Source organism: Streptopelia decaocto (genome assembly GCF_964273445.1).
Source record: "Streptopelia decaocto genome assembly, chromosome: 6".
NCBI classification, from domain to species: Eukaryota; Metazoa; Chordata; class Aves; order Columbiformes; family Columbidae; genus Streptopelia; species Streptopelia decaocto.
This window is the reverse complement of record NC_138660.1, coordinates 30435386-30461680: the sequence shown is the minus strand read 5'-3', so window position 1 is coordinate 30461680 and position 26295 is coordinate 30435386. Positions and strand designations below refer to the sequence as shown.

Here is a 26295-nt window from a genome sequence, read left to right as displayed (position 1 = left end):
CAGGACCTAAAAAGCCACCAAAACATCAGCTGTGCAGAATAAAGAATAATGGAGGGTAATACATATGGAGGAAAGGGGGACTTCATCAGGTGTCTAGTGTAGTCAGTTAATTGCAGCCTCAATCCACAGAGCAAAACCTTCCAGAACGTGCTTTCGATACTACTTCACACAGTGTATTTTCGATCAATGGAATCCAATTGCATAGGCAGTCATAAAGGCAAAGAGTTTAGTGGAATTTAAAAAGGGATTTGTGAAGCTTTGTGAGCAAAGATGACATTTGCAGCTGCATGCGCTAGATTACAAGGGTGCGGGGGACAAGCAAGCTTCTTGCTTCAGCAGCATAAGCTGGTTGCTTTGAGGATCAAGAAGAAATGTTTTCTTGCCGTGTGTTAGCCCTGATGATTTATTGAGATGTGTGATGGGATGGTTTGAGTTTTCACCAAAAGTGATAATGACAATGAATGCTATAGGTAGGTTATTAGCTAGTCTGTATTACGGTAATGCTGGCGCTTCCATAAAAAAGAGTATCAGTCAGTAAATCTGGGATGAAGAGCAATCTCCCAAGCAAGGGACCGGTTTGGCACTGATGAGAGCAGAATTCAGACTTAGGAAAGAAGCTCCATTCATAGCCAGACTGTGGGGAGGTAGTGTTCTCTCTCTGTGCTTTAAATCATCACCTGAGAAATGGGAAGACAGTACTTCTCTAGTTCTCAAAGGTGGAATGAGGGGAAAGTGCGTAAAGAGGAAAGCGGTCATATTTTCATATGCAGCCATTCTGTGCTTTGGATTCAGAGCTGTCATCCCACTGTAAATCAGGAGTACTTTAGCTGCATTAGTCAAGATTTTCCTGATTTATGCTGATGAAATGAGTTCAGAAAATGGTGTTTTCATTCCAGTGTTTGTGGTGTTCCTCTGTTTGAACTTGTTCTCACATGCAAATAGCTGCAGCCTTTCCTAAGAACAGCCTTGAGAAAGCTTAGCAGCCTGAACCTAGAACGTGAGCAGTTTCTGCGATGGGTTTTGTATCATGCTGCCGGGCTTGAAATCCCAGAAGCTCCTGTCCAAGTCTGCATTCCTATTCTGGGCTACTGTTGTCATTATACCTGTTGCTTCAAAGTCAGATCCTCTTCAAGATATTCTTGTTTACTCTGAACAGTAGATAAGATCTGAGAAAAGAAATTTTTAATGTATAGGCTGGATGAGCTGAATTATTTATGTTAATGGCTATGGGTGCTATACCTGTTGCTAAGAAATACTGTAATACTTCATCATAACTCCCATTTGGAAATGCCATTATAGCAAGCTGAGCAGCAATAGATACGGTATAGGTTGAGCAAACTATTGATGCACAGGAAAGGCTTTTTTAATGATTGTGTACCTTGAACAATGTAGTTGGCAGAAAAAAAATATAAAGAAGCAGGTGGAAACAATCAGACTGCTCTTCTCCTTGTCAGAGCTGGCAGGGGTCACAGGCGCTCAGAGTTCCAGGATAGGATGCACGTACATATAGATGTACCTATATATGCACATATATATATAATTTCAATTTATAGAGTCTGGATCAGACCCAGCTAGTCTTCACCAAAATACAGAATTTCTGCTGCACAAGTCACTGAGCTTTCTTGGGTGCAACAAAGCAATCGTGATGGGAGTTGTTGTTTCTTTTAATTTTGAACTCTCATATTCCAGCCTTTGCCTGGTGTGTCCTTTATGGAAATTCCCCCAGCTGTCTAATGATCCAAAAGCCTATGTAACCTTTGTTTATTTATGTTTTCTTATTCAGAATTATTTAAATAACAGCAAATAAAACCTTTGAAGGATTCAAAGTTAAGCTCAGCTGCCAATGCTGCTTAGACATACTTAAAATGGAGATTGATAGACAACATTTAAGGAGAAGGAAAGGTCAATAGCCATGGAATTATTTCCCTGATTAAGAACAATGATCAGTTTTATCCTCTGTTATTTGGAAGCAGATATACATTTAAACTGGCCTTCTAACCTACTCAAAAGGCTTAACTATTTTTATTATTTCATTAGCTGTTAGTTTTATTGGCAGATGTATGACTAAATCCCCCGTACTACTTTGAAAACCTCACCCAACCTCCGCTGCAGGTATGTACAATTTCCCTGGCCTGGGGGATGGTTTTACATTAGTAACTGATGTATGTAATTGGATGGTGGTTCTGCAGGATGCGCACAGATCCAATCTGGTCCTCAAGGTTAAAATGCTCTGATCTCCACCCTGCATTAAATTAACTGTGTTGTTTGCTCTCTGCTTCAGCTCAGGGCAACTTAGCAAGTTGATATCCACCAAGTGCAGAACAGCACTGAGAACTGAAGTACTTATCACTTTCATTAAATAACGTGAGCCCAGATGTTTATTAATCCTGGAACATTCCCACGAACTATGAAGCAGTGTAGAAGTAGTGGTCTATAATTTTCAGTGGCTGATTCAAATTACTTTATTTGCAACTCCAGAAGGCTACTCTAGTCCCTTGGTGATGAATGCGTGTTTATATTCCACATTGATAATGTATAAAAGAAATTCAGAGTTGCAAAACTATCTGATATTTCCGCATCCATAACTTTGATCTCAGCTTGTCTGGCATATTGTTGTCAACATTTTGTTGTCCAAAATTTGGAAACGATTACACACTAAGGCTAATTTATATAGCTATGATTTTTTGTTAAATACATTAGAATTATATGCGTGAACTTTGTCTTTCAAATGACTTAATTGTAGGTACACACGAAAATAATCTTCTCCGTGTACTAGCTTGTATTTTAAAAGATGCCTCTTCATGTTGCTTTTGACCTAGTTCATAACCTCGTCGGTAAATTAGTATTTACAGAAGTAAAACAACTAGCACGGTTTTGCATAATTGCTCTCCTTTATGGAAAACACCGTGCTTTAGCTGACTGAAGTTTTCTCCTTGACAAATACTGACGGAGTGGCCGAGGCGGCGCGGTCCGGGGCCGCTGCTGCCGGGGCTTTCCGCACCATTTCCAACAGCTGGTAATTCGCTGCCTACAGAAACCAGCCCCCGGCGATGAGCAGGGTACGGGGCGCGTCCCCCAGCGCCTGCAGCGGCGGACGGAACGGCACTGCGTGCGGAGCACCGTCAGGGCGTCCAACCGTCCCCCCGCGCGCCCAACCGCCCCTCAGGGCTCTCAACCGCCCCCCCGCGCGCCCAACCGCCCCTCAGGGCTCTCAACCGTCCCCCCGCGCGCCCAACCGCCCCTCAGGGCTCTCAACCGTCCCCTCGCGCGCCCAACCGCCCCTCAGGGCTCTCAACCGTCCCCTCGCGCGCCCAACCGCCCCTCAGGGCTCTCAACCGTCCCCTCGCGCGCCCAACCGCCCCTCAGGGCTCTCAACCGTCCCCTCGCGCGCCCAACCGCCTCTCAGGGCTCTCAACCGTCCCTCCGCGCGCTCAACCTCCCCAACGGCCGGCGGCTGCCCCGGCGCTGCGGGGCCGTTGCCGCCCCCCGGGCGCTGGCCGCGGGCCCGGCGGGGCGGGGCGAGGTGCGGCCTGCGCGCCGGAAGTGAGTGGCGGGGGGAGCCCGAAGCGGCGGCGGGTGCTGGGGCGGGAGCGGCGTGGAGGGAGCGGCGTCTCGGCTGCCGGGCAGGGACGTGCTCCGGCGGCCGGGCGGAGGCGGTTCCGCGCTCGGCGGAAACAAGGAGCGGGGAAGGAAGGGAGCGGCGGTGGGAGCTGGTATCGCTGGCCACCATTAGTGGCGGCGGGAGGAGCAACAGCAGCCGCGGGGGGCTGCGGGCGGAGCGGAGCCCGGGTGTCGCCGCCGGCAGCGAGCGGGAGCGTGCCCGCCGCCTCGCCCTTCTGTTCTGTGGGGGGTCGGCGCTGCCCGCCAGCCCGCCGGGGGCTTCCCCGGAGCCGGGGCGAGGTGAGTGCTGGAGCCGCCTTCGTGTCGGTGTTTTGGGGGGCGGCGGTGGGCGAGCCGGCGTGGGGCTGCGGCGGGCGGGGAGCGGCGTTTCCTGCCGCTTCCCCTCACCCCAGCGGCGGGGCGGGGGCCCTGAGGGACCGCTGCGGTCGGGCGGGGACTACTGGGGCGACCGAGTGTTGGAGGGGCGAGCATTTACCAGCCCGGGGCTGTGCCCTGCGCCCCTCCACGCCCCAGACATCAGCGGGTGATTTCTTTCAAAACGGGCGTTGCAATGCTGGGGACCGGTGGAGGGTTTTTGTGTGTGTGTGTGTGTGTGTGTGTGATCGCCTCGGCGGCTCCCGGTGTGAGGTGTGCCCTGGGAGAGGCTGGGGATGAGCCGGGGATGCGCCAGGGATCCAGACAATGTCAGCCTGGCTGAGTCTCCACCCTGTGGAGCTGCGGGCAGCCCGCTCTGTGCGACCCGGGGAACGGAACACGCTCAAATCCTCTCTCCTGAGGCAGAAAGATCGGTTTGGAGCGTTCGTTACAATGTTCGTTGGAAAAACATTCATTCAAACAAACAAAACCGATTTATTATTATTTTTTTAAGCTCTTTAGCCATACGGCTTGCTGAGGACAGGCTGGTTAGTGAAGAGCCTCCCACCAAGCAGGGCTGGTGTCTGCATTGGTTTTCACGGAGATGGGGAGAGTGGTTTATTATATTTTTTCACACGGGGAAAATCATGGATGGTGGGAGGGAAAGGAGGAGTGTCTGTATACGTGAATGTCACGTGACCTGTGTAAAATTCATATAGCTATACTTATTTTTCTCCTGCATTAATGCTGCTTGCTTTAAGAAGGCAATGGCTTACCTATTCATCTTGGAAGGTTTTCTTTCTTTTAGGTTTGTCATCTTGTGTGGTATCAGTCACCTGCATGTTTGGGCACTGTCTTTGCACGTTATCATTTGTATTAGTATTTCAAGGCTTGTAATGTTTTTACCTGGTTATAGGTATTCAGAAGGGGGCAAACAGCAGTATGCATAGTATAATTCGTGTTTTACTAGAGGAGTACAGATGCGCTCTGTTTGGCACAAGTGGACTATTTCATATAGCTAATATATTTATGTTGCAATTCATGTGATTGAGGAATGGGGAGCTAACATTTTGTGAGACTGTAGAATCACGCCCATTCCATTTTAAACAGATTACCTCTTTTTATCTGTTCCCACTCCACTGTCTTCCAGACAGAAACACATTAGTTTGTGAAACACCTTTGAGCAGAAAAATGAGTTTATTGATGAATTAATTTAGATGTTTACTGAAACAGCATGTCTAAAACAGAAAATCTTCTAATTTTACTGTCTATTTAATCAGCTTTTCTCTGCTAAGTTTGCTATTAAAATAGAGGAACAGAAAAATCATTTGCTAAATTATCTTTAAGAACAAAAGTATAGGCCATAAATTCCATTTCTAGGGAATACTTTTCACCTGTGTTATATAAAGGTGTAGACATGTTCATATTTAATATGCTGATATCCTTTGTGGCTGGATGTGGTGGATAGTGGGATACAGAGCTGCTTTTCTGCACCCCAGTTGGTATGTGGTGTTTCATGTCAGTGGGTGCCACTCAAATTACCTGACAGAAATCCACATTGGGGAGGCTTTTTCTTTTATGGAAAAAGGATGTAAGTGGCACTAAGGAATTTATTTATTGCCATCCTACAAATTTCATTTCCAGATAGACATTTTCTTAGAATGGCTTGGTTTTCAGACTCATATGACATGCAATGAAAAGTCCTTCTGCCGCTATTTCTCTGACTCAGTATGGGATGACAGAGGGAAAAGTATTGCTAAGAGATAAGCCACAGTTCAGGAAAGTAAAGTACTTTAGCAGCTGTTAATCTCTGAAAAGAATATTAAAAAATAATGTGAAAAGGGACACTGACAAATTTTATATAGTCTTTTGAATCTACCTTCCCTGTGTAGTATCTTGAGACCGGTGCCTTCAGGCTTGAATTTAAAATAACTTTTATTTCCAGGGGCATAATGCATTGATATTAAGTGTTTCAAACTCCGTGTGTATTGCAGCCTGTGCCTTTCTTAATGAGGGAAGCCATGGTACAGAGAACACCTGTTGGTTTAAGGGAGTGGATGACACAGCTGTGGTAAATTTTGTAGGTAATGGGTCAGTATGATTAATTTAAGAGACTTTATTTTTCAAGAGGTAGACTCAGTCTTCTGAATATCAGAATATGTGGATATCACCATTCCCTGAAAACACTGAATTTTTTTTAGCTGTAAAACTATTGTGTTGCTTCTTACTCTTGAATTTTGCAAGAATATGAACATGTGTTCCTTTATCTCTTCCTTCAGCATCAAGATTTTTAATTGGCTAGCTTTTCTAGCCAGAAATAGTTATTTCTTTGTGCTCTTAATTTAACATGTTTATGCTGTATTAATCTGATCTTTACTGGTCATACCACTTGCCTTCCTTCTTTAGGTGTCTTTCAGCCACTGTAGTGGGGTGATGGAAATCTGTCAGACTGGGACAGTGTTAAATCACAGAGAGTAAGCCAGTTAAGCAAATACTGAGAAGAATAGTGCTGAATATCCCAGCCATTAAATAATTTAGATCATTTTCTTAATACTAGAAAAATCCAAATCTCTTCTGTTATAAATGAAGACAAAGGTTGCAAAATAGTCACACTGCCTTTTCTGTTATGTCAAACAACAGTTTTATTACTGAATTTTCAAGTAAAACTGAAATAATGTGGTTTGCATCTTCCCATTAACATCAGTGGATGCTGAAGACCATGCTGATTAAATCTAGAACCTGTTACAGGCACTTAGTCAAGCCTAAAATGTCCAACTTGTATTTCAGCCCTCACCAAACACTGACGGATGCTGCTTTTGTGATTTCACACCTTCTAGCAATTGCAGAGAAAGGAAAAAAATAGGTTGATTTACGGCTGAATCAGGCAATCTCAGATTAACAAGTCTTATAAAAGGGGCAATCCAGATCTGTTTTATTGCTTAAGTTTAATCATATGTGGAAATGACAGCAGACTGTTGAATAGTCACACTTAATGCATTTCTATGTGGAATGTTAATTTTGTTTGAGAAAATATAACTGTTACAAAACCAAGGTTGTCATATTGACTGCACCCTTTTGAGGATTCAAAAAATATAACTGGCACTCGCAGGCTTTGAGTGAGGACACACAATGAACATTCCACCTTTAGGAATGTCGACAAGATCAGGGGATTCCACTGAAGAAACTTGCTCTAAAATTGCCTGTTTTAATTGTTCTTCAGATTGGCAAGGGATTTAAGTTTCTCCTTGTTAATCTGCAAGCATTATCATCACTTAAGGACTGTGTTCATTGAAAATGGCATATTACTTTCAAGAGGTTAATATTGGAAATTAGTAATAACTATCCAATTAAGCATATCAGTCCCTGTGAGAAAGACAAGTAGAATTCCTTGATGGTTCAGGTTGCTAATAATCATCCTCATACTTGAAAATCTTATAAAGAATAAGAAAAGTATCTGCAGCATACTTTATATGCAGCTCAATCTAGATACATTGGCTGATACTTTTTGACTTTTCAACGAGTTAAAGTCACTTCTCTGTTTTGTCCTGTGTAGTAATTTTAATTATTTGATAGGACAGGCTTTAATTGAAGTGTTTAGTGTAAGATGTTATGTAGAATAGAGCTTACTTTTTTTTAATGCATCTGTTAATGAAGAGCACTTGAAATGTCTTGTTCTGTGAGCTATCACTCTGTCAGGAACTGTATGGAGGAAGACGACTGCACAAGAATTTGAAACTGGCCCGAGGTTAAATATTGGGAAAATTATTTTTTGCCATCTTATTTCATAAGGAGTTGGCTGAATTCTGTAGTGAGGACTGGGCTAGGGGAGTGAGGGCACAGGAAGAGGAATTCAAGAGCTACTATAAAAACAGTTGTAACACATTTTATTCACAGAACATAATTTTTTACTTGTTACTGGATTTCTAGTCTCAGAAATGAATCAGATTAATTTATAGTGATGTAAGCAGAAAGGTGATTGAATCTTCATGGCCTCTGGTCTTTTTTTTTTAGAAGACCAGCGTGTAACGTGAAAGCTTTTATACAAAATATTATAGTGAGTCTGGTGAGGAAATTACACAGTAGTGAAACTTATGATATATTTACTTTACTTGAGTAAATATTTTGAAGTGTTCAAGAACTCAAGTTGTTGCTGATAAAGTTGCACTGATGTTACATAGAGCAAATGGTAAACTGAGTAAGGATTGTTCTCATCTTGTGTGAAAACTATCTTTATCATCCATTATTGGAATGTTAACACTGTATGGTTCTAATTGTTGTATTTGATATCTGCTGAAATGGTCTTGCACTGGGTAAAGGCATTAGCGCTCTGTCAGTGTGTTTAGCAGGTTGTGTTCGTGTGCTAAAACAGAGTGCTGTTCTGCTTAAGCTGTGCTCAGCACAGATCCCAACCACGATTAATTTCTGTAGGCTTTTTGAAGTTGTTGCCTTCATTGCTCTTCCAGGAAGAAGGAACAGTGTAGGAGTTTGCAAGTAAAGCTTGTCTCTTTCCAGTAATACATAGCTAGACTTCCATCTTGATGCCAATTCTGTCATTTGTTACCACTTTTCTGCTTTAAGAACAGCCATCTTCAGCATAGAAAAGGCAGTTCATTCTGTGTGATCCTAGTCTTAGTGTCTTGGTTACAGAGTCCTGGTAAAAGCACTCCCCCAAAATAAACCTGGTGTCGAACAATTAGTTCCTCCTACCATGATGTATCAGCGAATTGTGAAAAACTCTGTATATTCTTTGAGGAAGTATTGCAAACTCTTCTAGGATTACACTGTGCAAAATTTTAGTTTATTTTCTGAAATCCAGTTAGTCATCATAAAGCAAAAATGTTTTCGGAAGTGTCCAAAAGACTTAATTACTAGCTTTACAGAAACTCTAATTGGTAAATTTGAATCATCTGCTTGTAAAATTGGAATTTGAAGGCTATGTCATTAAGTAGTGTTAGAAGTGCAAATAATGAATACGTAGCATGCATTGATGATAAAACACTCCCATCTCAAACAGTTGAATTCTTACTCTGGTATCACCTTTGCAGTTAAATCCCTTCAATATGTGTTATAAAATTGCCTGCTAAGTGCAGCATTAAGTTGAGTGAGTTACTGCATACTGTGAAAAATGCTGCCTTTATAACATAAAATTCATAAAGGGTTTTTTGGTATGGAATTTAATTCTTTTTGGAACTTACAGGTAGTGCTAAGGAAGGTTTTCCCCAACTGTGTTGTTTCAATGAGTGATGAAAAAAAAATAGTGGTTTGTTTTTTTTTTTTCAATGTCTCTGGATGTCTTTTAAATCATTTCATTGATTATTATGATGGAATATCTCTTTGTCTAAAATGCTTATTTGATTGGTTTAATCACTGAGAAAATATACTGAAGCTATGTTTGACAGATTTTCCCCTCCGTCAAAAGGCTTGTAGATTTGTAGTGGTACTCTTATGTTTAACTCCGTGAAGTTGCTGAATTGATCCTTGTGATCCATCATTCTTGAAAAAACGAATGTTCAGAAGGAAACAGCGTGTGTACACGCTTGCTGGCTTCCCTCCTTTTTCCATCTCTCCGTGATGACATGTCACTGATGGACTTCACTGTAGATGTTACGGAAGATAGCATTAGCAAAACAAATGTGCAGGTTCTTTGGAGGAAGTTGCTCCATGTGTTGTTTATAAACTTCTTCAAGTCATTAATCCCCATACAGATGCATTTGCTATGTCTGGAATTGCCGCAGGTTTGCAGTTCTCCCTACTTGCATCTCTGACAGTACTGACCCAGCCTCAAAAGCTGCATGTTCTGCTCACTGTTTTTTTCTAGTAGGTCTCTTAATGAAATGGTATTAATAAGAACTAAGAAGCAGCAATTGAGATTAGAGGCAGCTTTTTTTTTTTTTCCTTATGCTTTTCTTGATGGAGATATCCTTTCGGTCTTATTTAGTTTTAGTGATCACTAAACTGTTGTGTTAGAAATAGTCTGAAAAAGGAGAGTGGTGAGATTTAATCCACATAAGTTCTGTGATGCAGTTTACAGCATGATCCGCAGCATGCTGGATTGGTAAGACTGAAGGGATGATGAGATGCAGTCAAAGGTTCTACCTTTGGGGAGATGCTAAGAGGTGAAGAAAAACTACATCCTTGTATACACCTTTCTAGACCATGGTTATATAATTTTGCAAAATCAAAGGTTCTTTTATCTCTGGGATGTAAAAGCATTTTTAAAAATAAAGACAAACTATGCTACTTGGATCTTATGAGTATTAAAAGGCATCTGTCTGGGGTTTCAGAATCTGTTGTAAGAAATACTTTGCACTGCGATGTTGTAAATGAATTCATTATCATATCCAGATTATAATGTTATCTATACTTATTTTAAGTAAGCTGATTTGCAAATCTAAGGTAGGTTCTAGCTCAATATTGAAACCAGTAAGTTTACAAGATACTTTCAAACATCTCATGTATGAGATTGATTTTTGCAGCTTAATGGTGATCTTTTGAAGGTGAAATTGTCATGGGAAACTCATTTGTTTGGCAGAAATACTATACTTGCATACTAGTTGCCTTAATTTTAGTCCTATATTTTTTCTGCTTTGTATCTGAGCTCATTGCTTGTTTCTCTTGTCTGTGGTTTAGAACAAGAAGTATTGTATTAGATGAGAAGTACTCCCTAACAAATGTGAAACCATTTCATTATGACTATGACAGTGTTCCCTCAGGTTTTCTCATGTTATTGGCTGGAAATACACAAAGATATAAAGTTCTTAAATTTGTGTTAACTCTGAAACTCTGTGTCTTCAGGGACAACCTGTGTGAAGTAAATGGCAATATCCAATGTAGCTTCCTTCAGAAGCAAGGACGACGTTCACCACTTAGGGAGGTTCCTCATAATTGTTCTATGGGAGGTACATCACTGATGGATTGTGTCTGGACTTAAAACCTCAGTCTTTGGTATTGAACTGTTGGCTGTTCTAGGCAGTTTCCCACTCATATATTGTAGCTTTCAATTTCATTCTGACTTGCCTAGTTCGTGCCTGTATAGCAATGAGGCATCTTGCATAGATTTTTGATTTCATGCCAGAAGCCAAGCATTCCAAAGTCTCTTTATTGTCCTTTGTAATTTTGCTTCCTGCTTTTCTCCTTGCTAGAAGAATTGCTGTGATCTTGTTGCACCATTGAAAATGGAGTTAATCATTGTTGGAATCTGTTTTCTTTTAATATGCTAATGCAAGTTTGGACTTCCCAGGTGTCTGTAATCATTCTTCTTCACAGCTGATTGAAGACCTGTTACACAAATGCATTTTATAGTGCATTAAAAAGACCCAAAAAATCCCATAGTGAAAGAACTCCTTAAGTGGTTCTGAGCCTTTAAAGGAAAATGCCTTACAGACCTGTTCTCCAAGGAAGTTGCCACTTATCTCTTTAATGCATGACTTAAGAAAACGACCTTTTACTTGGCCATGTAGTTCTGAGTGAGTTTGATAGAAAGCTGAATGATTGCATGCTATTGCACGCTGTTCCTGGAAAGGCACTCTGCAAGTTTACTCTGTTACATCAATGACCAACAATTCTAGTAGTTTGGATTTTTGTTAACAGCAGTTGTGTCTGAGGGCTTAAAATAAGCTCTTGTATCCATTGAATAGTGGCATTTTATTTAGGGGGTAGGGAAAGCTGGTAGTTTTCACTTACGGTAACTTTGCAAGATAGTAACACTGACTATAACTTGGGAATTCCTTTGGCCATCTCTGAGCATGTCAGGAGAACAACCCTGCCTGAAGCTGAATAACAGAAGGTCACTTTTTATATCACCTCTACCCAGCTATGTCTATCAATAAGTAACTTAGTGATACCTTATGATCGGTTCTGTGAAACTGAAAGGCTGTTTGTCAGGTTGATGTGAATACCAACAATAAATTCCCGTCCAGAGAGGGAGGAAGGGAATTACTTTCCTAAAGAAATGTTTAGTTGTTCTGGTTTAGAGATCTCAAAGATTCTTTCTAAGCAGCATAGCAGAAGTGAGAAGTCTCATTTTCAGCGATTACATGGAAGGAAAAGGAGGGCCCCATAGAAAAGCGTGAATGTTGTCTCCCCTTCTGGCAGCTGACAGAGTGGAAAATTGAAGCAATAGGGAAATGAGTAAAATTTTTAGGAGGAACCACATATCTGCGTCACAGCACTTAAAGAGAAGCCTGCAAGTGTCTTGTGAGGACTGCTCTGTATTAACAAAACTCCAGTTGATATTGCAGCATACAGCTTAACCTTTTGTGCTTGCTATCCTAGTTAGTGAAAATTGCAGACTTTCTTGTTAAAAATAAAATAGAAAACAAACTCCCAAAAGATCCTACTCAAGTGCTTGTGATTATCTTGAACAAAACTTTCTGTTTTGATATTGTTTATTCCTATTTAGCTTGAATCTGTGCAAAAACTTCAGAAGGTCCTCAAAACCAACATTTTTTTAAAAAGCCCCTGTAATTAGTTATTACTACTTTGTAATGGAAAATCTTAAATTATCTTTCATGAACTGGAATGGAATATTCCTGGAATGACTATCATGCGTTGTGGGGTTGAAAGTCCACTGTAGAGCAAACAAAGTATTTTCAGACTGTGTGCTTTCAATGTCAGTGGTGTTTCACTTCTGAAATGTGATGACTCGGACATCTATCTTTTTGAAAAGAGGTGTCAATCTTCATTCTTCTGAAGTACCAGATCATTAATATAGTTACAGGCACTATGTAGGAACTTAGCTTGGGTAGACTGTTGAGCCTGAAGTTTGGGGAATGATTTTGTGTCTCTCTTTTTCTGGGCCTGGGTCCTTCAGAAGTATATTAGGTTTGTGTGGCCTTTAAATTTAAAATACTGTGGAGGAAAAAACATTCCTGCTTGACACAAATTACTTTGGTTTAATGTACAGTCTGTCTGCTGTTAATATCAGGAGAAGAGTTTAAATTGAACTGGCGTAAAGACTGATCTGAGTGCAGTACATAAGGCATGTTATTGTATTATATGTGACTTTTAATTATTCCTTGTATCTAGTACCTTCCGATCATTAATGTTTTCTACTAATTCTTGTGAAATGTGTTCTTTCTTATTTCGAAGATAACAACACAAATTGCTGTGTCCCTGTATAATGTGACCATGGGCCAACCTCATATCTTTATATATTGTAAAGTAAAAGATGCATGAGCATTTCAGGTTCACTTCTCATTTCTCAAAAGAATAATGAAATAAGTCTAAAGTGTTTGTAAAAGAGGAGAGTGTGCTTTGAAGCAATGTCTTCCTAAGGCTTTATTTAGTTACTTGATTTTGTAGAGCATAATAAACTACTTGCCTTCTGAGCTTGGATTCCACCTCAGTTTTTTTCAGTCTTGAGGGTACACAGTCTTCATTTTGTTTGAAATGTACCTCATCCGAAACTATAAGGCCAGAACTTCTAAGTTTTCTGTATTTATGCTCATTATTAACTTTCTGAGATAAGGTTAGTCTGGCATTCCCTTTGATGAGACCCTTGACAGGCTGTGAGCATTTGAGAACTTTTCTATATACTTGATTTAATGAAACATGATAAAATATTACAAGATATTGATATAGTGTAGTACATTGCTCCAGTTAAAGCTGCCTAAATGTTTATTTTTCTGCTTTAGAGTGAGGTGAAAAGCAAGAAAAAGGTCCGGTTGTTCTCTTATGAAAATGTTAAGTTGCAGCTGACCTTAAGTTGTCTAAATTCTTTTTGCCTTTCAGTATGGATTTAAATATTTGGGTTTACAACCGCACATGCTTTCACTATATTGTGTTGTGCCATAAGAATTGGGAAGGCATAGCGTACTGATAAATTCAGCAGCTGCTTCTTCATTCCTAAAATGACTTTTGCTGGATTGCTTTCCTTAAAATGTTGGTATTGTAGCATGATTCAGGCAGTATTATTGATAGGAATGGGAAACTAACGTATATTCAAAAGTAGGGCTTGCTTTGTTTTCGCAGTGTGATTCAAAATATTGTATCTGAATGCTCTATATAAAGTATGCATCTCAAATCATCACCTCTTATCATGTCTCTTTATTGCAAGACAGTCAGATTGAAGTATGAAACCTTTTGGAGTCTAGTGACAGCCATTGTTCAAAACAGTGGTATGTAGGGTATGAAGTCTTGGGGGTCTTTTAATAGAATTTGGAATACATAGATGGTTAAGCAGTTAAAATGTTATATTATTCACTTTTTGAAGAGAAAATTTAAAATTTAGACACACACAACTCATTGTGAATTACTGTAGTGCTGTGATAGTCTGTTAAACTAAAGAATACTGCTTTTGGGGGGAATTCAAAGTCCAGTAAAAGAAGACCTTAGTTTACTTAATATTTCTTTAGTAATTTCTTAAGTTCTGCTTGCATCTATAATGTGATTAGTAACTTTTCAAGGGGGAAATAAGAGAGATAGCAGCAGTCTGGTCCTGTGTTGTGTTGAGAATTTTCTATATAGTGAACATATGGTTTGAGGCTTGTATTTTGAAACTAGTGATGATCTTCCTGTCATTAGGTGTGCATGCAGTAGCCTGGTGTTGAACAGAATACAGATTGACAACTGTGGTTTTCTTATTTTATTGCCACTATGCTTAATATATTTTATACACCATGTTTAGAAAATCTGCTGTAGCAATGATCACTTTCATCTTTCCAAAGATGATTAAGATAAGCACTGAAATGATATCTCTGGCTCTGCATTTTGTAAAAAATTGATTTGTGCCCTCTCTGTATTGCTGACCTTTATAGTATCTCGAGGAATACAACATTATTTAACAAGAGGAAGCTAGGTCTGCCACAGAGCAATCATTATATTATGGATTAAATGCTATCCTTGTCATCTTCGAACCGCACTTTTTCTGCTGTCTTGTAATATGCACAATTCTTTTCTTTAGACAGTCTTCTAGTTTTCTAGGTAAGTTGCAGACAACGAGTAGTTTAGAAAGTTGTATGTTTAGCTAGTTTGTTTCCTTTCATGTATTGGTTTTGAAATGTTTGTGTCTGGCGTGCTGCTTGATTTGAGACTGGATTGGTAAAAAAAATCCTTTTTTCTGTGCTCAATTCCTTTCTGTACTTGAGCTTAAGTTCGTGTGTGTGCTTTTAAATTTTGTTGTCTAGAGTCACCCTACAGGAGGTAATATGTCCACCGAGAACTGGACAGAATATTGTTCTTGGTGTTCCCCATCTCAAAATGCACCTGAGGGGAGGTTAGGTAGTACAATTAGCTATGCTGGTCCTATACTTTCTGTGTATTCTCACCTGGGAGAAATTCTTTAGCTGATTCTTTAGATGGTGCACAAGAACTGAAAAAGGGGATGCGAACTTGCTTTCTGTGACTTGTTTTCATTTTAAAAAATATAAACAGTCAAGAATAATGGAGCTGGAAAGAAGTACTATGAGAATTAACCTTACTACTTAGCACAGAAGGCTGTGGATGATTCCATTGATGCATTGCACTTTTAGTCGTTTTCTTCTGAGAGAAGGTTGTGACATCAATTGAAAAGTTGAGACCAGGAATAAACAAGGTCTTCAGGCGCATCCGGTTTGGTTTGGTTTGTTTTTTTTAACAGGTGTTTGTTCATAAATTATGTTGTGGGGCGTGTTCAGACTTGTGATTGAGCTGTTTCATCTCCAGATCTCAAAAGTGGTTCTACTGAATGGACAGAGACACAGAAATAGTGCTGCCAGCCAAGCCTGGGTTCCTGGTAGCCATTCTCAGCGGCATCGCCATGGACCATAGCCAGTGAGTTCCCTTAATCAGTGTGCAGGTCCACTGGCAGCTCTGACAGAACAGCTGCCACTGATGTTACAGCATACAAGCACCTACCTGTTGAGTCATTCCCTGCTGATAGTTCCAGCTACTGTCCAGTAAATATTGAATTTTGGCTAGTTTCTTGTCTAAAGTTTCCAAATGCACCTTGATGACCAGTCTTTTGAAGAGTGGTTATGACAGTAACTTTGCACTGATTACGGTTTTGTCAGGCTTTTGCTACACTGCTGTGTATTCAGGCAATCTCAGAGTGTGAGGTTAAGATTTTAGAATACTGTTAAACGATAAAAGGAGAGTAAAACATCACCCATATCTTCAGCTTTCTCTAAGTTCCATAAAACTGAATTGTTTGTATGACTTCAATATGATGGGAAAATTGCCCAGGTAATTGCTTCCTTATTTATTCTGTGTATCATCCTTCAAAGTGTGGTGCAGGATTTCTGTCAAATGTAAAAGAGCATTTTCAACAGAATGCCAAATCTAGCTGCATACAAGCAGAAGTTGCTTCAGCTTCACCAGCACAATTTAAAACCTACCTTGTGTATAAGTAGTTTAATTCAAAAGAAACCCCAACCCAACCTCAAAACCTAACTATGCTCTCTGTGGAAATGTTCTAAAGACTTATTTATTGAGACTTAAGTATTTGAAGGCTCTTAGTAATGGATCATGTTGGTAATACTACCTGCCTCTTGTCTAGTGCTTTTTATGAGCAAGTCAGCAAAAACTATACTGGTATAAATAGAAGTATTTTCCTTCCTGACCTCTCTAATACAGTTGCAACCAGAAGGTGATAGCAGTGCGAGGAATCCATCTGTGCTCCATGTGACCAGCAGTGTTTAGTGTTGCAACAACAGCGATGTGTGGAAATCCTTCCCAACTTTCTTCCACTGACTTTTGAGCTTGTTTTTCTTTTTCCTGCATAAGGTGGACTTCTCTCAATTGTTTTTCTTAACTGGAAAAGGGTTGGGGAGGTCTCAGGGTTGTGTAGTTGTTGTTTGTGGACACAACTTGACCATGCTTCTTGTGAATGAAAAAGGAGAAAGAAAAATTAAAATTAAAAAAAAAAAAAAAAAGCATAGGTAATGATTTAATAATAAGAGCTGTAAAACCTCATATTTTAGATGGAATGACATCTCAAATTCTGAATAATAAAGATGGATGAAGTCCATCACCTTTATAGATTTCAAGACCTCCAAAGAAGCAGCTCAGTTTCAGTGTTTCCTTCCTGCTGATGGAAACAGGTATATGCTACTATCAAATGCAACATTGCTTTACAGCCTGGACATGGCCCCTGACGGAGATTATTCGTAAATAAGTATAAATAAGGAATTTAATTAGCTTATATTTGCAAAAACATGCATCTTTATTGCACAGATGTGTTGGGATGCAGGGAGAATGTGCAAAAAAACTCCCACTGGTATGAAATTTATAGTTCTGCAAAAATTCTTTCCTTTTTTGAATTGTAAACTTGTTCTGATTTATCACAAGCCAGCCCTTGAAGGTATTCCAGGCTGTAGCTTCTATCAGCAAAACTTTATAAATCCTTTGGAAAGGTGATAGGAAGAAGTTGCCAGCAAGACGTAAACCTGAATGGGCATTTAGAGGTCTGAAGGAGGATCGTAAACCAATAAAAGTCATGAACTAATTTATTTATTTTTAAGTTTCATTGTATATCCTTTCATGGTGCTGCTTTTTTTATTTGATTCAGCTTGAGATAGCTAAGATTCAAGCGTAATCATATTTCCTACAAAAATTGATACTAAAAAAATTGTCCAGCCAATTCCCACCTCACTGTTAGCAATCTGAGGAAATGGGACTGTAGGTAATGGAATGTTCTACAAACTCCTGCATCTGCATAAGCTTTTTATAGTGCAATAGACAAACACAACTTGGAAATGAATTCAGAGACTTATTTTAATGTGGCTTTTCAACTGGTCGCTGTCACCTACATTTTTAAAAAGCTAGTTTTGCTAGTTTGTGGCTCATTACGGCTACAGCAAATTAGTGCAGATCAGTTCTTCCTTGCCAACCCTTGTCCTTAATAAGATGTGAATGTGGTGCAAGTAATTACCATTTCTAGTGTCACAAATTACGTTCCTTATAGAGTGTGGTCAACTCAGCTCCTTTAGCAGTAAAAATAGTCATTGTGGAACACATTCCACTTTTGGTGTCGTATTCTGTAGTTTATTCATTGAGTTCAATCCTTGTAGAGGTCTTTATACCAAGGAAGATATTTATGAGGAAACAAAAATAATTGTTCTTTTAGAATGTTCAGAAAAAAACTTCACTCCGAGGCTTGCCAAATTGTTACACAGCTGTTAAGATGATATAATGGTTTTTTGTTTGAGGTTGTAAATATGAACTTCCTCCTGCATTCATAATTAACGTAGCTGTATGCAGAATTTGTGATAAATTTCTTCCAAATTTCTGTTGAGGGAAAGTACCTACTAAATTCTTACAAACTTCAACATGCACTTTATATTTGCTTATGAAATGGGGGACCTAATTTTCTGTGAACTAGATATAACCTCCTCCCCTAGTCCTGCCAAAAGAATGTATGTGCAGAATAAGAGTTTGTCCTGGTTTTATATGGCAGAAAAGTATTAATCTGTGAGCATTCATGCCCTTAATTCTGGGAGGAGTTCACTATGGTTAAGTTGCAATAGGCCATCTGTAGTCAGACTTCAGAAACAGGCTCAGAGTGGACAGTAGGCTCTGTGGCGTTTCTGTACGCCAGGTATTCCTGCATTTGTTGTGAGCCATATTTCCTGCTGCTTTCCAGATCTTAATGGAGGAAATGACAGCACTGGCCATCAGCCTTGTGGACACAGGCTTAAGTGTTTTGGAAAGGAACTGACATTGGCTGCAATGATACTGTACTCAGAGGTTAGTATTTTGTCTTAGGAAGGGCGGCTCTTTGAGTGTGATGAAAATTCAGTATGCATTACAGTATAAGGTCATTTTTAGCTCGTTTTTTCTAATTAATTTTTAATGCTTAAAAAAATCACATAGTTGCTTCATAGGACGACATGAATTTTTATATTCTGTAGGAAAAAACCTGAGGTAGTGTGTGTTGATAATAAAATACTGCATCTATAATAGGTTTGGGTTTTTTAACTATACTGCAGTATCAATGGTGGTTTTTCTCTGTTTAAACAATAATTTGGTAGTATTACATTTGTAGCATGGAAAGATGAAGGAGTTGAAGTATCTGACTAGTGAAGTCATCTATAAATTAGTCTTCTTGCAAAGTTTTCCATTTTTCCATTGAATTCAGGAAAGAATGAGCCTTGATGGCGTCTGATATTAAGAGATCATGGCAAGAAGAGGCAGAAACTTTTTTTATTGACAAACTGTTGTTTACATGATGTTTAATAAACTTCATGGGTTTGCTGTTGTCAGAGGGTGTAGGGAGGCAACTAGGAAAGCTAAGGCCTCCCTAGAATTAAACCTGGCGAGAGGGGTCAAGGACAACAGGAAGAGCTTTTTCCAATATGTGGCAGGTAAATTTAACACCAGAGGTAACGTAGGCCCACTGATGAATGAGGTGGGTGCCCTGGTGACAGAAGATACAGAGAAGGCAGAGTTACTGAATGCTTCTTCGTCTCTGTCTGCTCTGCCGAGGGCTGTCCTGAGGAGCCCCGTACCGCTGAGGCCCCAGAGGAAGGCAGGACAATGGAGGAGTTTGCCTCAGTTGGTGAGGACTGGGTTAGGGAGCAATTAGGCGATCTGGACATCCATAAATCCATGGGTCTGGATGGGATGCACCCACAATTGCTGAGGGAGCTGGCTGAGGCCATTGCTGGACCGCTCTCCATCATCTTTGCCAAGTCTTGGGAACGGGAGAGGTGCCTGAGGACTGGAGGAAAGCAAATGTCACTGCAGTCTTCAAAAAGGGCAAGAAGGAGGACCTGGGTAACTATAGACTGGTCAGCCTCATCTCCATCCCTGGGAAACTGATGGAACGACTTCTCCTTGGTGCCATCTCAAGGCATCTCAGGGATAAGAGGGTCATTAGGGGCAGTCAACATGGCTTCACCAAGGGGAAGTCATGCTTGACCAACCCCATTGACTTTTATGAGGACATAACAAGATGGATGGATGATGGCAGAGCGGTGGACGTGGTCTACCTTGACCTGAGTAAGGCATTTGACACAGTCTCCCACAGCATCCTCACAGCTAAACTGAGGGAGTGTGGTCTGGATGAGCGGGTAGTGAGGTGGACTGCAAACTGCCTGAAAGGAAGAAGCCAGAGAGTCGTGGTCAATGGGTGGAGTCCAGTTGAGGCCTGTATCTAGTGCAGTGCCTCAGGGAGCAGTACTGGGGCCTGTATTATTCAATATATTCATCAATGATTTGGACGAGGGAATAGAGTGACTGTCAGCAAGTTTGCTGATGACACCAAGCTGGGAGGAGTGTCTGACAGGGCAGAGGCTGTGCTGCCATCCAGAGGCCTGGACAGGCTGGAGAGTTGGGCAGGGAGAAATTTAATGAAATATAACAAGGGCAAGTGCAGAGTCTGTCATCTGGGCAGGAACAGCCCCAGGTTCCAGTGTAAGTTGGGGAATGACCTATTAGAGAGCAGCGCAGGGGAAAGAGACCTGGGGGTCCTGGTGGACAGCAGGATGACCATGAGCCAGCACTGTGCCCTTGTGGCCAGGAAGGCAAATGGCATCCTGGGGTGTATTAGAAGTGGGGTGGTTAGTAAGTCGAGAGAGGTTCTCCTCCCCCTCTACTCTGCCCTGGGGAGACCACACCTGGAATATTGTGTCCAGTTGTGGCCCCTCAGTTCCAGCAGGACAGGGAACTGCTGGAGAGAGTCCAGCGCAGGGCAACAAAGATGCTGAAGGGAGTGGAGCATCTCCCTGAAAGGGAGAAAGGCTGAGGGAGCTGGGGCTCTGGAGCTGGACAAGAGGAGACTGAGGGGTGACCTCATTCATGTTTACAGATATATAAAGGGTGAGTGTCAGGAGGATGGAGCCAGGCTCTTCTTGATGACAACCAATGATAGGACAAGGGGTAATGGGTTCAGACTGGAACACAAAAGGTTCCACTTAAATTTGAGAAGAAACTTCTTAGTAAGGGTGCCAAAGTCTGGCCCAGGCTGCCCAGGGAGGTTGTGGAGTCTCCTTCTCTGCAGACATTCCAACCCGCCTGGACACCTTCGTGTGTAACCTCATCTGGGTGTTCCTGCTCCTTGGGAGATTGCACTGGATGAGCTTTCCAGGTCCCTTCCAATCCCTGACATTCTGGGATTCTGTGCTTCTTAGTTATATAACAAAATAATACTAAATACAGTATAGTTGTTTTGTGATCACCTTTAGGGCCAGATAACGAGAAGGCAAAGCCCCTGCTTGCAACAGCGACAAGCTGTTTGCACAGTGTTGTGCGAAACCATAGCCACAGCTGAGGGTGTAGGTGACAGGTACCCTGGTGTGAGTACTGAGCTCTGTACACCCGGTAAAACCAAAAATTTCCAAGATGTTATTTGAGTGACGGGAGCCTTGAGAGTGTGGTAGAGAGATGTGTCTGTGCTGGACAAGGACACTGGGAAGTGGTCATCCTTCCTTCTCCAGGAAACAGAATAAAGTGTAGTTGCTATCAAAAGAAGTTATTCTACATTTTACTGCTGAGGGTTCTTTGGGAAGGTGCTGTCTGGTGAAACCCTGGAGCCATCCTCTTGAGTACTGTTGTTAGTTTATTGAAAGCTACAGCGACTCTTGATGTTCATATTTGGGTGGTGATAGGAGGATATCTGTCCCCTGGCTTGACGAATGCCATGAAGCGTCTCATTCCTGTCCCTATTAACTTGTGTTTCTTAGTGTGCTCTACAGTATTTTTCAGTCTATGTGACCCTTGCTAAGAAGCCCTGGTGTTTAAAAAGACCCATTCACTTTTTGTATTAAAAAAATAGTTGCAGGGAAAGCAACTACTCTTGTTGCTTTCAGATGGCTTTAAGACTCGCCATAAATTATATCTGTCTCATCTACTAAATGTGAGTTTTAAAAAACTTTTTAAACTTTCAAATTATTTTAGTTAGCTGTTGGTATTATCTTCTCATATCTAAATCTGCATTATCTTGGTTTGTTGATTTTCCACAGCATCAAACTTAGATGGGAGACAAGAATAATTGACTGCCGAGTGGCAGAACTTCCAAGCGTATTTATAAACAAAATGTGATGTGAAACATAATGTACGGTGTATATACGTCTGTGTGTATAATAGCTGCACTCAGCCACCTGCTCAGAATTGTCCTTCACTGAATAAAAAGCCACATTAGATTAACAGTTTGGGGGGAAGAGTAGAAACTTTTTGGAAAAAATCTTGAAACTTATATTAATGAGTGGCAGTATGGATTCTGACTAGATTTATTCTGTGTTTCCCCCCTACCCTCCCCCCCCCCCCGCCCCATGGCTGCAATAGCAAAACCCTCTGTCTTTAGTTTTCATATGCAAGGAAAAGTTCCGTTTGCAAAGCTACCAAGTGTGGTGGCAACAGATTTACAGTAGTTGTTTATGTGACTCAGGTGCTGAGCTGTTTAGACAGGGCCTCTGCAGCTTAAGATCTGGTTCCTTGGGAATGCTGGCCCAATCCTGTGAGTTTGAATCTTTCTGTTTGGAGTCCTTCTTTAAAAAGACCTAGCTGTCAGCCCCATCTTCCATGGTTGTCCTACTGTATAGGAATTTTGTGTTCACTTCCTCAGTGGCATGACTTAGACTTTATTTTTTCCTTGCCATGGAAGCTGATTTTCTTACTTACATGTACTTTAAAATGTTGATTCTGTGTTAAATATTTACATTTGGTCATAATCTCTACAATTAAATTCTAGATAAAGTCCTTTTGGTATGCATCAGTTGGTGCTTAACCTTTGATATAACCAAACTTCTTAAAATTTATTCTGAGGCTGCTTTCTTCCTTAAATTGCTTTTTTTCCAGGGAGTAGAGTCCAGAAACGGTGCTTTTTCTCCCCTTCCCTCCCTTACTGCCAATACTTAGAAACTGAAACAATGTTGCTTTTTAGTATGAACATTTATCTGTAGAGCACATCTTAAGTATACTAAATTATTAATTTTTTAAAATGATTTTCATGAGGCCTATCTATAGATTAAGGTCAATGCTCAGCAGGCAATGCTTATGTTCCTGTTAGCAATTTGAGATAAATTTTGTAGCTTTATACCTCAAATTGCTAATACTGGTTTGAGTTATGATGTGGACTTCTTGGTTTATAATAATTAAACTATCCTTCCAGAGAAAGGATGTTGAATTGACAGTAGAAGCAAAGCCCCAAGTGAAGAAAGCATTAGAAAGGAAAACATACTGGGAGAAATATTGTCTTTTTCTCTCTCTCTCTCTTTTTTTTTTTTTTTTTTTTTTTTAGAAACTTTGGAGAGTTTAAGTTGTATTTTTACCCTTTATCAGTGGTGAGCATGGCTTTCTATATCTGCCCTCTCCTCATCAGCAATTTGTGCTGGCTTTACTAGTGAAGAGTGGTGGTGGAATTGTTACAGGCTTTGGCACCCTGCTCAACCAGATGCCTCACAGAAGTTGCTTTATGGTTTGAGAACTTCTGGAATGGCTTCTCTCTTACTTTTTGAGGAGAAAAAGAGCGTGAGCTGAGAAGAAGAGTTGTGCAAGTCCAGGACTTTCCTTCCTTCAAGGGATTTTTTTTTTTTTTTCTTGCCTGGGGAGATTGTCAAAATAGAGCTTGGGTTCCTTCAGCATCAACAAGGAAAATGGTGAGTTTATGCAGCAGAAAGTTGACTTTCTGTCTTGTTATTGTGTGTGAAGTTTATGGGGATCTGAAATTGTGCCTCATCACCTGCAAGATCCAAGGGAAGAGGCTGATAAGTAGTCTCTCAGAGCAGTGGTTCTTCTGCAGTTGTGAGATTCATAAACATGTTTTTCTACCTACACCCATATCGTGCACAACTTGTCTGTACTTTCTCCTTTTCGTGCCACATAGTTGCTCCCCCTTCAGTGCTTGTGCCTCACATCACACCATGTGAGCAGTGTTGATTCACTGCCAAATGATCCTCTCCCCTTTCCTGTCACAGCAAACTGCCCCATTCCTGCTGACTTCTAGCCTTTCCAGTCTTGACTACCGGGCTCATCTCATCAGTGGCCCAATATCAGGCTTTCCCCCAGACTCACAAGGCTCTCCGCTATGCAGTTTGTCCAAGGCTCCAACCAGGCACAGCTTTTCCATGGAAAAACATCTCTTTCTGTAGTACTTCTTTCTTTTCTGGTGATGTCATGGTGCAGTACCGTACATCCATTTTTCTCTCCATTGGAGTGGCTGTCTTCATCTGCCTCACACCTCAATAGACATCCTTCTGTGGAGAGGTTGGGGATGAAAAGAGTGATGGGGGTAGAGAGCAGTTTTATGTCCCTACTTACAGTTTGCAATGAAGTCGGAGGATGGAAGTTGACTGCTAATTTAAATACTTAAATCTGATTTTACTAGTGGCTTAAAATATAAAACTATTTGAACTGGGGTAACCTGTTGTTTAGATATGTTTATTTTTGGTTTAAGCCAGTGTTGTTGTTCTTTGGCTTAGCTTGTTAGGAGTGGGTTTAAAGTAGATCAGGTGTCTTCTAAATTGAATATACTTTTTCTTTCTTTGATAATGTTTCAGTCAAAAGATTATTTTCCTATTCATCCTCTAAACAATTTTTTTTTTTCCAAGTGGTGTCTCTTACAGTTACGAGGTTTGTAATGGCTCACTGTAAACAAAATGTGTTGACTCAAATGCTAAGAATGAAACACCTATGTACTTTAGGTGTATCAAATATTCATTGGTCAGTTTTCTGAAAATAATATACAGTTGTGGGTTGATGTTTGGGGTTGATGTTTTCTTTTTTGTTTGTGATTTTGTTTGTTTGTTTGTTTTTCGTGTGTGTGTTTTCAGGAGATGGTAGTTCCAGCTATAGTGAAATGCAGCTCTTCACAATGTAATCTTAATTCTTACCAGAAATCCTAAATCAACTTCCAGTCTGTTGCAGCTGAGGTTAGTGTAGAGAATATATACCCTGATACAAGAGTTTATATGAAGCAACCTGTGAAGAATGTTATTTGTCACAGCTAAAGCACTGCTCTAACATTTTTTGAACCATGGTTCATAGACTGTCACTAGATCCTTGTTGAAAGGGATTTGGCAACTACTTCTGAGTCTAGATAGTACCCACATCATACAGATTACCGGTGTCTGGTGTGGTATCTTAAGTGAGCATTGGCATCATGATTATTTTTAACCTTTGAGAGGGTCCCTTGAGCAAGAAGTAGTTTTTAACCAGACTAAAGCACAGAGTAGCTCAGAGTCTTAAGAGGAAATGCTCTCACCTGCATTGCGATTTGACCTATCACCTAAATGTTTTTCAGGGATCAAACTGTGTAATGCCTGAGAGGGAAGAAAGTAGTTCTGCATCACAAAAAAAGTGTTGTGCTCATGTCTCAGCTGAATCCTTTTTTTGCAGACTGTTGTGTGGCCCTCCTACAGAATCAGACAGCCTTGATTTGTTGTCTGTTATTGCTTTGTTTTGATTTATTTTTCTTCTATTGTAATTTAGTCAGCATTAGCAGCCATAGAGGAGAGGACCAAATGAGACATAGCAGGATTAGGTGCCATTTTATTTGAAAAATGTGTTAGACCTTTCGGATAATTGTTTGAACTGTTGCTAGTAGTATGTCTGAAAATATTATCCTTGTTGCAAACTAGAACCCTCTAACTGGTTGTGTAAAATACCATGTATGTTTCTGTGCTGCTTTTGGTCAGATTTTATGTTCTATTACATGCAGAATGTTGCTGAAGGTACAGTTTCAGATGTAGGCAGTTTTCCTTCTTCCCAAACTGTGAGCAGTTCGCTTTGTATTTCCTTGTCGTGTCCCTTATCTGTAAAATGGAAAATGGAAATCTTTCCTTCATTCCTCCAACGTGTCTGTTGTAGATTTGATGAAAAATGCATACAAAGATGTTGAAGACTTGCATTTTTACATGAATCACGAAGCCATTGAGAAGCTTCAGTAAAAGTTCGAACATCTAAGTTCTTAATTTCTGTTTGTAACAGTTTTATGTAAGCTCTAGTGGAGCTTCAGGCTGGCTTACTGGTGTGTGTGAGTCCACCACGTCATTAGGATACGTGCACTTCTGGATCTCTCCTCCACTTCCTTTGCATACTCTGGGGATTGCCTACCTTGCCCTTAGTGTTCTCATACCGTTTGCAGCTGTGTATTAGGATAATAACTGTAATTGAATTGAATATTATGCTTCAGGATTTAAGTGAGTTGCCTGCAGTGATCAGGAATGTTTGTCTGCTCTCTGTGCTGTTGCACGTCTCCTCCCTCCTCCCACTTCAGAATTAATGAAATATTTAGGGGTGTTATTTTCCTGAAATCTATGGCCAGAGCTAGAACTGGGAAAGTAATTTTTCACTTACTGTAGCGGCTCAATCAACCTTCAACCTGGGGGAAGTTTAGCGGCCTGCCCCATACAGGAAGTGTGACCTGGAGGAGTTGAAGGATTCTTCTGAAAGGAGAACTTGGGA

At 40.6% G+C, this 26295-nt stretch overlaps 1 protein-coding gene across 5 annotated transcripts in view; it reads left to right on the top strand.

Annotated features, from left to right (window-relative positions):
- Nucleotides 1-3582: 3582 nt before the first annotated feature.
- Nucleotides 3583-26295, top strand: part of RAPH1 (Ras association (RalGDS/AF-6) and pleckstrin homology domains 1) — an 86076-nt gene continuing 63363 nt past the window's right edge. For all 5 annotated transcript variants that reach the window (XM_082056480.1, XM_082056479.1, XM_082056478.1 and 2 more), the window contains exon 1: nucleotides 3583-3900. The gene's annotated coding sequence lies outside the window, so the exon portion shown is untranslated. The remainder of the gene's footprint in view (nucleotides 3901-26295) is intronic.